The 16,588-nt window shown below is 38.1% G+C and overlaps 1 long non-coding RNA gene across 1 annotated transcript; it reads left to right on the forward strand.

Moving 5' to 3' along the window:
• The first annotated feature begins 378 nt into the window (after positions 1–378).
• On the forward strand, positions 379–15,971 carry LOC310912689. The gene is made up of 6 exons (XR_014590700.1): positions 379–680; positions 1,303–1,439; positions 1,574–1,630; positions 2,702–2,809; positions 4,723–4,795; positions 14,993–15,971. It is a non-coding gene; the product is annotated as an uncharacterized lncRNA (long non-coding RNA).
• The last annotated feature ends 617 nt before the right edge of the window (positions 15,972–16,588 follow it).

The raw sequence follows: 16,588 nt of genomic DNA on the forward strand, positions 1-16,588 counted from the left end.
ATGATATTTTTTCCAATATATTTCCAGTGTTTTTTCTTTAACTGGTCCAAATATTATTTTTCACAAAATGTCAAGAGATTAATTTAATTATTCTATCATAACTATTCTCTTGTGAGTAGATTTTTTTCTCAGCGCACGTAATAGGAAAAAGTATAAACTTCTATCAGCCTACGTTTTCCAATTACCTGTTATCTAAATTAGGCAACAGCTTAAAAGGTAAGCAATATAAATAATTACCAAGGACTTTTAATTAAATTTGGATAGTTTATGATTTAACAGGACATGGTGCTAGGCCATCTTGTCTACATTTTATTTTTGCCAAGAAAAGTTGGACCAGATGATCCTTAAAGTCCCTTCCAGCTGGGGTCAACTGGAATATTGACCATTGGCCTGAGTCATCCCTTTCCACTGTAAGTGTGAATCTATTGGCAGTAACAGCCTTCAGTACATGGCTGACAGATCTAACAGACACGAATACTTTGAAGCTGGGATTAGAAGTGTTAAAAACATCCCAAAAAACTCGTCATACATGGACATGGATCAAATTCTAGAATGGAACAAAAATCTGTGTCTCTCAAGATTGGATTTCCATTATGAAGCAAACACACGATCTGGGCGGATAGACACTGAGCTCTTTTCAGCTGTGTTTAATTTTCCTTCATCTGTTAACCAGGAAACAGGTATTATTATTACTATTTCACTTTATACAGGGGGATAAGAAGTAGAGAGAAATTTATTTAAGGTCATTCAGGAAGTCTACAGCAGAACAGAGGAAATCAGGAATTTCTGAGTTCCAGACCAGGACGCTAAACGTGGGACAGCTCATTTCCTCTCTGTAGGAGACTCTGCTGCCAGATTGCATTAGATGAGAACAAGTCTCTCTTGTTTACATTTCTTTAAAACAAACTTTCATTAGGAATGGATTCAATACATCACAAATACATTATCAAGATTACCATGAAATGTTTATAAATCTCTAAATCCTAAGGATAAGATTGGCTCACGTAAATGAAAATGAGATAAGAAGACTCGGGTCAAAAGCGAGTAAGTTTTCTGAGGAGAAGAGTAAGGCTGTTTGCTGATGTAAGGCAAACGAATTAAAAAAACTTGGACAAGTTTTTCTGAATTGAGGATAACTTGTTTGTGTGATTGAATATGTCAGAATAATTTAAAAGCTCATTTATTATGAAACTGAATCTGCTTGTTTGAATACTGCATTTCATGTAATCCCCCGAGGCTGTTTACATAAAAGCAAACAATCTGCTAATGTTAAAAATTTTACTCACTTCCCTCATTTCCCAGTTCTTTCTTAAGAAAAACAAAAAAAAGGAAAAGAAAGAAAACCACTTTTGTGCACGATTCGTAAACTTACAGAGACTGTCCTTTTGCAAGAGCCCAGTGTTGCTGAGCTGCCATTGTCTGCAAAAAATGTTGCTCAAGTAAGTAAGAGAAAAAACCCTTTGCTTTAAAATCAAATCAAATGAAACTGTTTATGTTTAGAATTCGCCTTACTGGATTATAAGTGTTGTTTAACACCTTGAATACACTGTAGTGATACTTTTAATTTTTACAGCACCAGTGCATTCCTCACCTTGGTTCCAGGACAAACAGCTCCGGGACATAAGTCATGGTATGTTTTCAGTACAGTGACTGTACAGACACAATTTGTCTTAAATCTTCTTTTTTTTCCTAGGTACTTATACACTTCAGTTACCATCAGATTAATTCCACAATAATTTCTGCATTTTTCCTCACATTTAATGAAGATTTTCTAATCTCCACTAAATTTAGGTCTGCATTTTGCCAGCGTTATTCCTTCCATGGCTCTGCTGTAGTGACAGACATACAGACTGATCTGTGTTTTGTCTGTGAGTGAACAGCCATTCATTTATTTGGTTGAGTGCAATCCTGCTGAAGTCAATGGGGATTCTGTCTTTAATTTCCATGAGTCTTGACTTTCAGCCTGTGCCTCAAATGAGGGTCAGAAAGTTCCCAGGGACAGCAGCTAAAGCCATGGATTTGATTAAATCTGCAAAGCTGGCATGGCTGGTAACTCAGCCAGCTCTGTTTATGGGATGAGACAGGTGAACATGTCTTCTGGTGTCCAATGGCAGCCACATCCACATGTCCAAATTCAGGACTGTCCATGAATTAACCACAGTGGAAGATAATGATCTTCATCTAAACAATTCATAAATATTTTGTTCCCCTTTTTTTTTTGTGTGTGTGTTCTTCAGCAGCCCAAATTTAGGTATAAAGAAAGTTGAAAGTACTTCACCTGGGCCCTTTTTGCTATTTTATAATCATGAAAACATGTGTCTTTCAAAAACTAAATGTCTGAATTTCTCTGGCTTCCCAAAAGAATATTAAATGCTTGTTTAATGTCTGTCAGTTAAATACAGATATAAAACTTCTTTTAGACTTTAATATATTCCTTTCTATTCAACTTTGGAACATAGGGAAGGTGGAGTAAGGCTCCCATAATAACCTTCTTTATTGCCATCCATGCCCCTTTTCACAAAATTCTGTAACCTTCCTGATCTCTGTTATTTTTCAGTTAAACACCACCTTACATCCCTCCTACCCTATTAAAGTGGCCAGTTGTCCTTCATTCCCTCTTCTCTTTCCTCTGGGAATGATTTTCTTTTCTTTTTCAGGCTTATCACTTCATTTCATAGTTTTTAAAAATCTATTTCAACAGAACACATCAGAGGGGAACAGCTTTATTCTAAAGCTGTTCTCACAAGTCCTTTGGGAAAGGCAAGATGGTGTATTTGATCAAGGAATATACTGTTTTGTCTTCTGGCAGGTGAGTGATGATTATTCTAGGCTGGCTCTTTTCCCTGTTTCCTTATCAACAGTCTTGGTACCTACACAATTGCTCTCTCCCAGCTCTTCAACAAAGCATAAGAAATCTTAACATGCATCATTTATCTCCAAGACTAATATAAGCTCCAATAGCTGAATATTATTTCTCAATTTTACCCATCATCTTGTTTTATGTGAATCTTGAATTTACAGTGCTGCTGGGCCAAGATGAGTCTTCTGCTGTGTTTAAAGGTGATATTTCTAATAATGCTTGACAATGGTGTGCATTTTTTGTTGGAAAAAAATAAACCCCAAACTATGTCTGGTCTCAACACCTTTTCTTTGATCAGATTTTTTTCTCTATATTGTTGACAAGGTCAAAACAGGAGGTCTTTGCAAGGATTAATGATAAACCAAGACTCTGATGTTGTAACGCACAGCCTGTTTTCAGTTGTGACAGGAAATCTCAGCTCATACAAGGGCTCTGCTCTATGGAACCTGTAAAGCAACACTGGTTCCAAACAGGTTAAGCTGGAATCCTAAAACTGCAATTTTTGTTTGCTAACAAAATCTTCCCACCAGTGACCTCCCTTGTGCTCTTCAGCTCAGTGAGTTCCTGCACAATGTACTGCAATTTGACTTCTCAGAAATGGGAATAGGGGTAATGAGGGCACATATTGCAAACTCTGTTTTGATAAATAGATAGGATTTTTCTCCTTAGAATGGGGTTGGCAAATTAGTAGCTTTTTTCCCAAGTGTTTCAATGATTTCACTGCTTTATTGCTATCAACTATGATGAAAGCCAGGTCCTTGGTTCACTTGATCCCTTCTGAAAGTGAAGCTACTTTCAATTTTTCTGGTAAGACTGCTTTGGAGATTTTGTGTTTTTTGCTTGATCCTGTGCTGCTGAAGCAGGATTGAAGATTCTGCTCAGGTATAGTAAAAGTAAGGTTGAACTCATACCTAATCTTTCAGAATTTTGTGGTGCACAGTTTTCAGGTAGATAGTGAATAGTCAGTTTGGATTATTTCCTTCTTGAAGAACTATATCAATAAATCAGGAATCTGTAAGTGATTGCCACAGAAACTCACAAGAAATCCACACCACAATACAGGCAGTTTGAAAATGTCTCAGTAGTTGTGTATTCTTTTGGACTGTAAAGAACCTTCATGGGAAAAGAGGCTGTTATTAAGGATTTTATTCTCTCCTTAAAAAAAAAAAAAAAATCTTGGTAAGAAATAATTTCACAGAAGACAAACTTCTCACCAGCTCTTAGCAGAATTAAGTACCACTTATGGAGACAGAAGAGTTAGTGGAAGAATGAACTGCATCCTAAGAAAGGCTGCTGTAGCTCTTACAAACACCATTTCTCTGATCATCCAAGAAATGATGTAGATTTCATTAGAAAGAAGAACATTTTTAGCTTCTGATAGGCAAACAAAAAGAGACGCACATTATTTTTAAGCAATAATTTAGTTTCCATAAGATTCAACCAGCTATTCCAGGGCCAGTGGTGACACTGATTACTTCAGTAGGCAGGTGATGATCAGAACCATTTAATATCCATTGGAATAAACATTGAGATAGAATTAGGAATGCTTTCATGCCTCAACATTGATTGTTACTGTTATCCAGGGGAGGAAACTTTTAAGAGAAAAAATCAGATAAAGATGGATAGTGTGTCTAGTACTGAACTGTAATGAAGAAATAGTCAAGTAAAAGGATTTGTTAAATAAGAAGTACAGTATTTATTCTGAGCCTGTCCCAATGACTATGTCTGAAGTGATCACAAGGAGGCAACCTGGACATTTAAACAAGATAAAAATGGCTGAGTCAAATGATCCATGGGAACTGTTGCTTACTTATTAGTCTGTGGCCAAAGCAAAGCATTGGGTGTAACATTTTTCCCTGCAGAAAGGACAAAACCAAACAAGTGTCTGATCCAGATGACCTGCAGCTCCTTTGTCAGAAGGTTCAGAAGCAGGAGGTGAGCACTGTTTGCATTTATTGATGAAGGGTCCTGATCCTGGTTTTCATGTGTTGTGGTAAGGTAATTGAGACAGCAAAGCCTCAGCCTGCCCAGCTGTGAACCCTCATGGAGGTTAATTTTGTGATCAATACAGGACACCAGTGATAATGCACTCTATGACATTTAATCAAAATTTCAGGGAAAAGGATGAGATGTAGACTACAGCTGCTCAAACCTGTTGGTATTACTCTTTTCTAAATGCAATCAGGCTCTCTGCTGAGAGTCTGATTCACAACATCCTCAATGTGATTCAAGTGTTTAGGGCCCTTATTCTAAGAATAAGGTTTTGTGTGAAGTACAAGAAAACAAGGAGCATGAAATATAAATGTCAGCTGTAACAGTGTCTGGCTGTAGAAAAACTAATGCTGTGTTAGAATTTTAATTCCTTCCTGAGTGAATTACTCAGTCAAATTCAGGCCCACTGGAAGAAAGAAGGCAGAAATTAAATTTCTGATGTAGATATGCTCCTGTCAATGTCACACACATGGGAAAATATGTAGTACCATGAATTTGAGCTTTACTCAACTATCTTTGAGCGTAATTGCAAATATGAGCTGATTCAGGTATAGTATTTCATTAAGAAATGCCCTTTAAAGTTTACTAAAGCAAGTAATATATTTTCAGCCTCTATTTTTAGATCAGTTTTCTGAACAGGGGAGGGGTTTTGGTGTATTTCTTGGTATAAATGATTTTTGGTGTTTTGTTTTTTTGGGGCTTTTTTGATGTTCAAGCCTGAATTCTCCTACAAAACAAAACCCAAATTTTTCTGCCTTCTGCACCAGCAAGGCTCTTGGGTACAGCTTGTCCCCAGAAACATTCTAGGGAAATGTAACATGATTTTCCTCTGTTTTAGTGAGGGCTTAATTGTGCAATTGTAAATAACTTAATTGCTCATTTAGCAAAGGCTAAATCAATGGTGATGCTGCTGCATGCTTATATTCTGTGTTCCAATCTGTAACTCATTTTCCCTCTGACTCAGAAAACCACTGATTCTTAGGAAACAGAACAGAAATTCTGAACAGGAATTTAGTATTTTTTAATAGATTTTTTTAAATTACCATGTCTAAAACTGCAGTGGTTAACCTGAAGACCTGACTCAGTCTTGTGTGTGACAAGAGGGCTCTGCCATACACAAGAGAAGATTGTCACCATGTGTTCCTGACACAAATTCTGTGTGCAGTTAGGGGTTCTCTTTATAGAGAGTGCAGGCTCATTTGCTGTTTGCTTAAGATGATGAGGCAGTAGAAGACCCATTTTTTTGGATCATTATGTATTGGATCATTACTGAATTTTTGAAAAGAAAAATGTCCCGCAACCTATTAATATTAGGTTTGGGTTTTGTTTGTTTGTTTGTTTGTTTGTTTTTGAAATATTTTTGGCTCAGATAAGAAAACTTTTCTCTCTTCATGGATTCAGCTACAATTTATCTGCTCCCCAAAAAGATAACATATGTTTTATGAAGATATTAACAACTCATGGATATCGATGCATTCCATTCACATGCGACTGCATATAGCTAAACTGCTACACAACTAATTAGGGCCTCAGCAATTTACCTCCAGATTTTATTCTGTTGTCAATATGCCTCATCCCAATATAAGGACAGTGAACTTAAGCAAAACATTAAATATTACTTGCTGTAAACAGCTGACAAAAAGATCACAATGAATTCATCAAAGAGTAGGTTCTGGCAAACAAAGGACACTGTGCTCTTACAAACCTCTGAGTCACTTTGGCCTATTCTTTTTTAATACCCTACATTGCTTATGATATGTGCTCCTCTTCCTGTGACATTTACTGTACTGGCCTTGCTGGGATATTCTGTTTTCACATTCAAATCGTAAAAACAATTTTTTCAAAGTAAAACATGAAAACATGAGATTTGAAAATAGAAACATTTCCTGGGCTTTGATCATTGAAGGTATAATGAAAAAGTCAGTGGTTTCCTGCAGCTCACAAGTTCTTCATTTGTATTTATTTCATTCAAAACTCAAGTATGGAATTTTAAAAATAATTATTACGCATTTGTCTGTACAAAGTATGATATTTTCATAAGATGTTCAGTCCCAGATTAACTCAAGACTTAATAGTTCAGTAAAATTAAAACCCCATTATTTCATTCATTATGGTCAATCAATAAATACATCTGAAAAAGAGAACTGCCAGGGAAATACATTTCACATAATATACTCAATGAAAAAATAGGCAATTTATAATTGATACGCTCTTAGAAAAATAGAAGTCCTGTAATCCATCTAAAAGTGTAATGTTGTTATGGGTGATTTTATATTCCTAATTTAGGATGTAGCTGTTATTATTTAAGAAGTAGATTTTTAAAAAGTGATAGTGTTTATTTTCAGAAAGTGGGAAAAATTAAGTAAAAATATTTTTTCTTTTCAAGCATTGAAATTTCTTTTCTTGTCTTTCATAGCTTGCTAGTATGAAACAAAACCACCAGTGGCCTGCGTTACCACTATGAACCATGATGTCTTTCTATGAATGTTATCTTCCCATTCTCATATGTAAACCAAATCGATTTATGCAAATCTTGTCTGCCCTGACTCACTGTCTCTTTTTTTTTCTGCCTTGCCTTTGAGATAAAAATAATCATGCAAATGCAAAAAAAAAGGAGCAAAAAATTAAAAAAAAACCCAAACCCAACCAAACAACAAATCACAACTTCCAATGTAAAACAAAACAAAACAAAACAAAACAAAACAAAAAAAAAAAAAACCAAAAACCCAAAAACACCCCCCCCCCAAAAAAACCCAACAAAAAAACCAAAAAAACAAACAAACCAAAAACAAACAAGCAAAAAAATCTGAAAAAAACACTGAAATGAAATTTGTGTGGTTGAACTGGGCTGTCTGGTTTGGCTCTCCTGTTCATCATTGCATCAGCACTCTACAAGAACACATCACCCACCTCTCATTTTATTACATTTTTCTGATACTTTCTATTGCTCAATCTAGTCCAGTTAGCACTAGTTTTGTCTCCTTGGGCTTCACCCCTTAACATTTTCTTTCTTGTTTTTGGTATTTATGCTCATATAGAATATAATTTCATCTCCCACCTAATTTCTGCTTAGTTGGATTTGATTAATTTACAGCATTCCCTCAAAATTCACATTTTTCATTCAATCCCTTAATTCTTACCCATATTTAATTCTTCCTAAACTCTTGGTCATCTGTGGCAGCAAGGCAGAGCTATCTACATTTTTCTGGATGTGAGGAAACAGTAACATTTCTTCCTAAATCCTTTTTTATCAGCTTTTATCAGAGATAATGGAAGACCTTCAGAGGACCTCAGAAGAAGAGCACATAGACAGGTGTGAAAGCTAAGAAAAGATACAGGAAAGACTGATCTTGAAAAATAAAGTCTAGGAGCCATCCAAAATGAACCATGGAGATTCACTGTCAGTTTTTACTCCCTGAGTACAGCTCAGGTGCAGCAGAACCCAAAGCAGTGAGGGCTCAATGTTTACCTTTCATCTTAAGGGCTGAGTAACTGTCAGAAGAAAATAGCTCTGATCTCATATTGGCAAAAGGAAGTTAAAAAGGGAAGTAGAAGAATCAAAGCTATTACTCGGGATGGGATGAAATGTCCTCTTATGAAGGTCTTGGTAATTGACTACTTAAGAAAATTTCAGCAGGAATGGTACTTGTCCAGCAGCCTCACAGAGTCATCCATTTAGCACTTTTCTAACCCAAATCAGGGTACTCAATGGCTGTCTTGTTTGTACTGCAGTGCTACACAGGGCTACTATTATGGATTCATTTTGTACCTTTTTTCGGTTTACTTCTGGAAGGAAAATGTTCTTTACTGTTTTACTTCTACTAAGTAAACAGCCCTGCCTAGTCCAGTTTCCCAAGCTAGAAAGTAGAAGTCTGATGCATAATTTCTTGGTTTACTATTAACTAGCTATGACCCCCGGCAGCCAGAATGTTAAAATGCTATTAATTGTTTTGGTACTAAGCAGAGATTAAAAAAAATACGCCCTTCTCATGTTTTTACAACCTGTAGTGTTAGTCATGGACTCACAAGCTGCTGAAGAAGTACCAGTTACTAATTCTTTAAAAGTCAGCAGCAGTATTTTCAGAATCATTCTTTCTGTGCTTGCTCTCACTTATGTCTATGTACAAATACTTGTTGCTGGCCTCTGAGAACCTTTAGGACATTTTTGTTCTGAATACACAAAGCCAAACTTTCTCATCAAGCACCTGCACCTGGAGAGTGTGGCTGCAAATCTGTGACTCACAGATGTTTTGTCTCTGCCCCTGTACCTTCAGAGGCACTTGGGCCCCACTGATCACTAAATCCTTGCATCTGAAATTTGCTTGGTCAATCCGGTCCTGTAGAGGTTCCTTGCTGAACCTGAGCACTTCCTTTGACCCAGGAATTCAGCCCTCTGCCCTTCAGAGAACCAGTGTGTTGACGTGTACTGCATGTGAATTCCCCTTTGCTCTCCCCCTTCACAATAATCTCTCAGGCTCTGACACTGATTCCTTTGCAATCACCTTCCTGTCCTCTCTTCTCTCCAGTGAAACTCCACTAATGCAATTATTGAAAATATCATTATCTTTCATGAGCTCTCTGCTTATCAAATCCTACTGTTTATCAAGGGTAACTGGTTTACTGAGATTTCATAGGCAATTTTTCTGCTTGGCTGAAGACTATCTCTATACAGATTGTATTAATTTAGTAAGAGCTGAAAGGTTACATGGCTGTCTATCACATTAATATATTCTAATTAAGGATATAAACTTGTTTACCACTTTCTTTAGCACAGATATTACTTGAGGTAAGCTAACACTGTGAGAACTACTTATAAAAAATTAGATCATTCTTAATTAAATCTTTCCACAGAGACCTCTCCACATCATAAATGAGTGTTCTTTCTTTTCATTAATGTGAATTTATTTCTTCATAAAAAAAATTATCTTCTGCCAGGAAATTCAAATACTTTCACTTAGTTGAAAGCCTTGAGGCTGAGTTCCTGCTTCTGATTGTGGTTTATTGTTGAGTCTAAAGTTTCTACTTTGCTTTAAGATAAGTACGATTCTAGAAAAAAAGTATTGTCGTGAAAACATGAAGTTTTTTTCTAAAATTAGACTTGCTTGCCTGTTGTCTTACTCTATTTTCACTTAGTTTACTTTGGTTTATCATAAAAATTTATTTCTCCTCACTTTTAGATGATAAGACATTCAGATAACTTTTTATTATTTATCTGGAGCAATCACATATTTTTGCATTCCTATCAATCTCTAGCTACGGTGCCATGGCTCAGGGAGAGAGCTGGTTATTTGAAATGTAAGAATTGGCTATTCTGGGGCTGCTTTTTCTGCTAACCAGGAGGCATTTACATTCAGATTTCTTCTGGCTTGCTTTTGCAATGTCTTCATTCTGGAGAATGGAAGAAGAGAAAAGGAGATACCATAAAGTTCAAAGGAGTTAATTTAGTATAATTTTGTAGGATGTTTGCTCTTATGTCTCCAAATACTAAAGAGCTGAGAAAAAAGAGAACATTTTCCCCCATATATTTAAAATAAAATTATATGTTATTGTAATGTGTAGAACTGTACTCCCACCCCTGATTAAGCCCACTTACTACAAATTACCCCAGCCTGAACAGCCAATATTCAGTCTGTAAAGGCAAGACATGTTTCCTCTGGCCTTTCAAAAATTTGGGTCTATGGTAGTACAAAAAATAGATACTTTATATAACCATAAAGGAGGCAACCCTCGGTTCTGAAACATCAAATGGAAATTAAAAAAATATGCTAAAAAATGTTCAATCTGATATTCAGTAGTCAGATAAATGGGTACAGAATTGCTACATGAAGCTTCCTATAAATTCTTGAAGGGAATGCTTTCAAATTCATAATCCTATAGTTGTGATACACCTGCTCTACAATCACACTGCTGTTCATCTTCCCTCTTTTCTAAGGGCTGTACTTGTACAAAGTAATGCATAAAACTGCACATAAAGAAGAATCAAAACACTCTCAGAAGGATCCTAATCATCCCCCATGTATGACTTGTAGTGTCGCACCAGAAAAAAAAGGTTCAAGAAGATACAGATACAAAGTTTGCAAATGAGGAAGAAGGAAGGGGAATTATTGTCCTGCAGTTCTTTCTGATACAGCCAAATTAGTCACTATTTGTAGCAATCAGATAATTTTAGAGTAACACTATGTGATTAAGATGAAAGTGTATCTCTAAGCAGGAATAAATGCAAATCAATAAACTGACATAATGAAAGGTTTCAGTAACCACTCCTGATATTTAGTGTTGGTTGTCATGATCCATTAGGGAATCATTTGACCAAAATGAGGCATCTTAATTTTTATGCTTATGTAAACATTGCTCAGAACAAATGGGAATAAGGCAGTATAAAATAAATTTTGTTGTTGATGTTGCATTGAATATTCTGGAAGATTGCAAATATTCTGACTTAGACTGGAAACTTCTGTGTTTAGTAATTTTTTTCCATTTGGAATTTTGTCTATGTTTTTGATAGCTGGATGATGGATACTTGAGCTCTCTCCTCCTCTGCTGACACAGTTTGGCAATAATGACTCAGTCAAATTCAGCTGTTTCAGCAGTTTAGTGCTTTAGTTTTGGGTTTGCTTATCAAGGAATTGTTTTGCAGGTCTGCTGTTATGTCAGAAAAAATGTTTTCATGGTACCAATAGTGCCCTCCATAGTATCATTAGCCATCTGATGATCAATTCTTTGGTTAAAGGATTGCCTCCGAATGGACTTCCTGGACCCTTCTTGTGAGATCACATTAAAACAGAAAATCAGTCTTTGCTATTTCTAGTGAAAAGAACTACAATGCAAACATGTATGTCACAAATTACAGCAAACCTCTCTGTCCCCTCTCCTGCCTCCAAACCTCACCAGGGAAATTGAGGATATTTCCTCTTTGTTCTGTCCACAGCAACTCTTACCTCATTTGCCAGGAGCTGTGTCTCGTTATCAAGAAGCAAAGAATTTAACTTCCTTGCTGATAGGGATGTTTAGAAAATAAAACACCATTATCCACAGCTGTACTTCCAGTAAGAGCAAACAATCCCTTTTCAGATATCAGCAGGTGGAAATCTGGGCAGAAAGATGCATGTTTGTTGTTACGATTCCTGATGACCTTTCTTGGTTTTGTCACTCTGATAGTGAACGCTTACTGGCATGTTGATGGTTTTAACCCCCTGAACTGATCTGGAGCTTGATACAAAACACTATTAATTTATATTTAACCACTTAGGAATTTCCTCCTTTAGCTGCATTGGCCCGTGTCCCAACTCAGGCAGTACTTAAGCCACAATTTGTGACTGTTTCACTGCTTCATGGTGAGGTATGAAGGTCAGAGTGGTGGTTGTCAGAATGACAAAGCCACGGGTGAGTTGTCTGCATTCTGCTGAACCACACTTCTCTTAACTTCTTGGTGAATTGTCTTAACATATTTTAAAATGTGTATTTTGAATATGACAGGATACAGAAAGTATTTTATCCACCCTTTTCAAGAATCAGGCAAACCCAGGGTGCCCAGACAGATCTTTAGGGAGACATATTCTGACTGCCATTTACTTGCTCCAGATACCTGGAGGTCTAACTGCACACCAGTATGACTGAGGACGTGTTCTTACAAAACCTATTTCCTAGCTTGGGCACAAACTTACTGTTTTGTCTCAACATTATCAAGCCAGGGTCTTGAGGATACACAACAGCCACATAAGACTTTTAAGGAAGCTTTATTTGCTAAATTTATATGAGTCTTTAAAAGGCTACAAATTTGTGACATCCTTTATTGTGCACTTACTGCCATTTTACTGTGTACATGATCACCTTCCACATTACTGACCTAATTTTCTGATTGCATTTTCCAGACAGGAGGTGTAATTAATTTCTCAAGTAAAATTAGCCCTTATCAGTCTTAAGTATTTAATGAAATGAGATTGCAAATTGTCCTTCACTACTATACAATTTAAAACCAGTCTTTGAAAATGTGCTGTAAAATCAAGTTAAGAACCTTAAAAAAGACATGGAAATAATTCCTCGTTTCATAATGAGAATACTAAAAAACACCACTAAAAATCCAAGAAGAATTAGTAATGCTAGCATTCCTAACAAGTGACTCAGATTTTCCTAGACTATAATTTTTTATCTCCGTGTTTCTGCTGTCTGACTATTGCTAACTTCAGAAGAGAGCAAACCTCTGTCCAACCTCTCAGCATTGGTTGTTGGCCTTTCAAAACTCATAATCTGCATTACTTTGATTTTTTTTTCTTAGCCATATAATACTTAGAATGGTATGTATGCATCAAAATATGTACAATCTTTCTGATGTAAATCCCACCTAGTTTAAATCTCGTTTTGTACCGTCATCTGGATATCAGCTTTTTCATTTGAATAGCTCATTCATCGTGTACAGTTGATAGAAGTTGTTCTTTGGGGGTGCAGGGCACTAATTCCAGAGGAGAAGGAAGTCCTGAAGGATTGCTAATTTTGGAGAAATGGAAGGCAGTAACTCTAACCTTCTATGGGGTGGGTGCTGTAGGACTCATTGTCTTTGTCTGTGGCCTCAGAAGTCTTTTTTGTCTCAAACAATTATGGGCTGAACAAGGTGGCATTTAACTGAAGGATTTTCACTGACAGCTTTATTTGACTGAGGTGCCCCAAATCTGATCCTATATTCACAATTTCCTTGTATAGTTATTTTGATTTACTACTTTTGTCTCTGAAATATAAAGGCTCTTATATCACTGCTATTTCACTAAATGGAAAGATGACACTTACTGTTGTCATGTACAAAAAGGAAAAGGTTTCCAATGTTTTGCAGCAAGAACTGTGAATATAATAAAAGTATACAGTAACTATCATTGAAGGCTGCACAAGAAATTTATGAGTGGATGAAAAAGGAGGAAGGGATATTGTTTTTATTTGCATTCTTCCAACTTTGTTGCTGCTACAGAACTGCCTACCTGTTCATTTACAGCAAGCTTCTTTGAAGCTGGTATTTAGTGAGATATTAGTGCAACAGTTGAGTATGTTCTGGATTTTTAGCAGGAGGCTTTGAGGATTTGATTACTGTTCACTTCATTTGCAAACCACCCACATGGTTCTCCATCCAGAAGTTTTTTGTCACATTTTCTTTCCACTCTTTGGTAACCAGTGGGTTGACTGCAATTTTCATAGGACAAGAGATGTCTTTTTATCTCTGTATCTCTTTCTCTACTCATTGAATGTGAGCAGGGAATTCTAGTTCCTTCATTCAAGCTGAAACTTGTGGCAAAAGGAGTACTTTTCTTCCCAATTCTTGGAATACCCAGGAGTCAGAGGTTTTGCAACAAACACAAGCAGCCCAACACATTAAGAAGTGCTGACGTCAGTGACCTAAGCCAAGGCACCACCTCACTTCTTCAGTCTTTGAATAGATAAAACAAGAAAGCCTCGGGAAACACTCCATTGTGGCTCCTGCACCCACAGCTTTTGTTCTCAGACATAAAAAGGAGCTTAATCAAACCCAGCTCCATAATGGTTGACTCTCAAACTGTTGAGAGGAAGAGCCACTGCCCTGATCAATACGATATTAATCTTTCCTCTCCTTTCCCACTGCTCTCTCCCAGGTTTTGATCCATGAAAAGACTGCTGCCCTCTCAGAAAGCAGTGGCTGCCCATTCAGAACCCACAGCAGAGGCTGTGATGGGACAATTTTGGTCACTCCTGTTTTCATTAGTAATAGGAGATGAAAGGAGCTGACCATCAGTCAGTATGAAAAACTCAGTTCTGCTGGTGTCACAGCCAGTTTCCACCCCTCCAACACCTTCTGAAATCTCCATTCTACTTAGCCATAATCCTACAACCCCACCCCATTCCAGAAAAGTCATCATTTAAGTTATACCTGTATCAGGAGCACACAAATGTGTAGAGGGCTGAGCCCCAGACATCTCTCCTGCTTATGCCAATGGTTAACAGGCTGCTCACAGCTGTGAGCTGCGTCTTGCTCACAGCACAAAACTGGGATGTGGCACTTTGTGCTCTCACAGCTGTGCAGGTGCAGGAGCACTCTTCAGTGCCTCTTGTCTGAAAAGAAAGATAGAAGCTTGTATTTACTTTTCTAACACTATTTCTTGCCTTTTTTCTCCATCTCTTCAGTAACTGAGATGCCACCCTCCCTGTTTTTGGCAGGCTGCTGCATTTCTTGGGATGCACTCTACAAGTTTGCCTTTGCTACATTTTTACAACCACACTGAAACAGCTGTCTTGAGGTTTTTCTGTTCTTCCCTTTGTCTTGATCTACCTGATAATGCTGTTCCAGCTTCTACCACCCAGACTGCAGTCTTGAAGTATCAGCTCATTTCTTTTCAAGCAAAATTGCCCCCCATTTCAGGCTCTTTGGGTGAAGAAGCCTGGCTAGGGAAGAAGGGCATGGAGCAAGCTGTTTGTGGTTCGAGATCTCCGTCTCTGGGCAGGGGAACATAAAGTAAACTTTTCTTCTCTGAACTTTAATAGGCAATAATGCATTTTGAGGTACTTTTATGTTTTACTGTTGTCTTAAAAAAATACTTACGGGATTTTATACATCCCAAACAGACAAAATTGAGCATTTTTGCTCATTGTATAATAAAATGCCAAAATCTGACAAGCATTTTGAAGAAGAAGGCCATCATGTGGTGCTTTTAACTGTTTATGCAACTAACTTAAGTTACTGTTTGAAGAAATACATTTAGCTAGCCTGTATTTCCTCACTGGTGGATTACAGAAAGGCAACTTGTACCCATACTATTCATGAAAGATAAGCAAAGATAGACAAAAAAGTAGTATATTTGAACATTTAAATATTTAAATAATTGTCTTGTGGTACCAGAAATAGTGCCATTCAAGACTGTGTGTTAATGAAAACAAATTTAAAGTCTTGATCATTGTAGCCCATGATAAATTTTGTAATAGTTTACAGTTTTGCTTCATAATTTGACATTGATTTTATATTTTGGCTTATTTCTATAGTGGAAGTTCTTAATAAAAGTTCCTATTCAGGCCTGTTTGGTAGTACTGGACATTGATGGATGAAAGAACTTGAAAGTCATCTATAATTTCAAATAACTTAAGTGCATGATGGGAAACAACTTTTGAATGTCCAGCCTTATCAGTCCTATCACTAATGCCTCATCTGGATGTGTTCTCATCGCATTTCTCCAGCAGAGAAACGGCCCAAGGAGCCCCGTTAGCTCTACCTGACCCTGGGGCCGAGTGTCTCGGGATGTTCCCAGCCGCATCCCTGACACTATTCCTGGGGCTGCCCCTTCCCGGCTGCAGTGCGCGGCTAGGAAGGATCATGTGCAAAGTGGAACGAGGTGAAGCTGTGCCTGAGGGCAGATGCGGCCTCTTGGTTACCCCGGGAGTTGTTACTGCCGTGGCTGCAGCCTGTGGGCAGGAACTCGCCCTGCCTGGCCGGGGTGGCCCTGTCACCCATCTCCGTGCTGTGACACGGCAGCCTGGCGGTCCTTTGCCGGAGACACACACCCGGCACGGCTCCCGCAGCGCTCCCGCCTCCCGGGACAGCGGGCGAGGGGCGTGAGCCCCGCCGGGGCATCGCAGCCGCGGCCCCAGGACGGAGCCGGAGCCGGCCGGCATCCCGGGGGCGGCGGGCGGGAGGCGGACGGGAGGCCGGCAGGGGAGGCGGAGGGAGGGCGGGCACGGGCGGCGCCGGCGGGAGAGGGGCTCGGCAGCGGCCGGCGGAGCTCCGCGCTG

Source organism: Zosterops lateralis, assembly GCF_965231275.1.
Source record: "Zosterops lateralis genome assembly, chromosome: 9".
Classification (NCBI taxonomy): Eukaryota; Metazoa; Chordata; class Aves; order Passeriformes; family Zosteropidae; genus Zosterops; species Zosterops lateralis.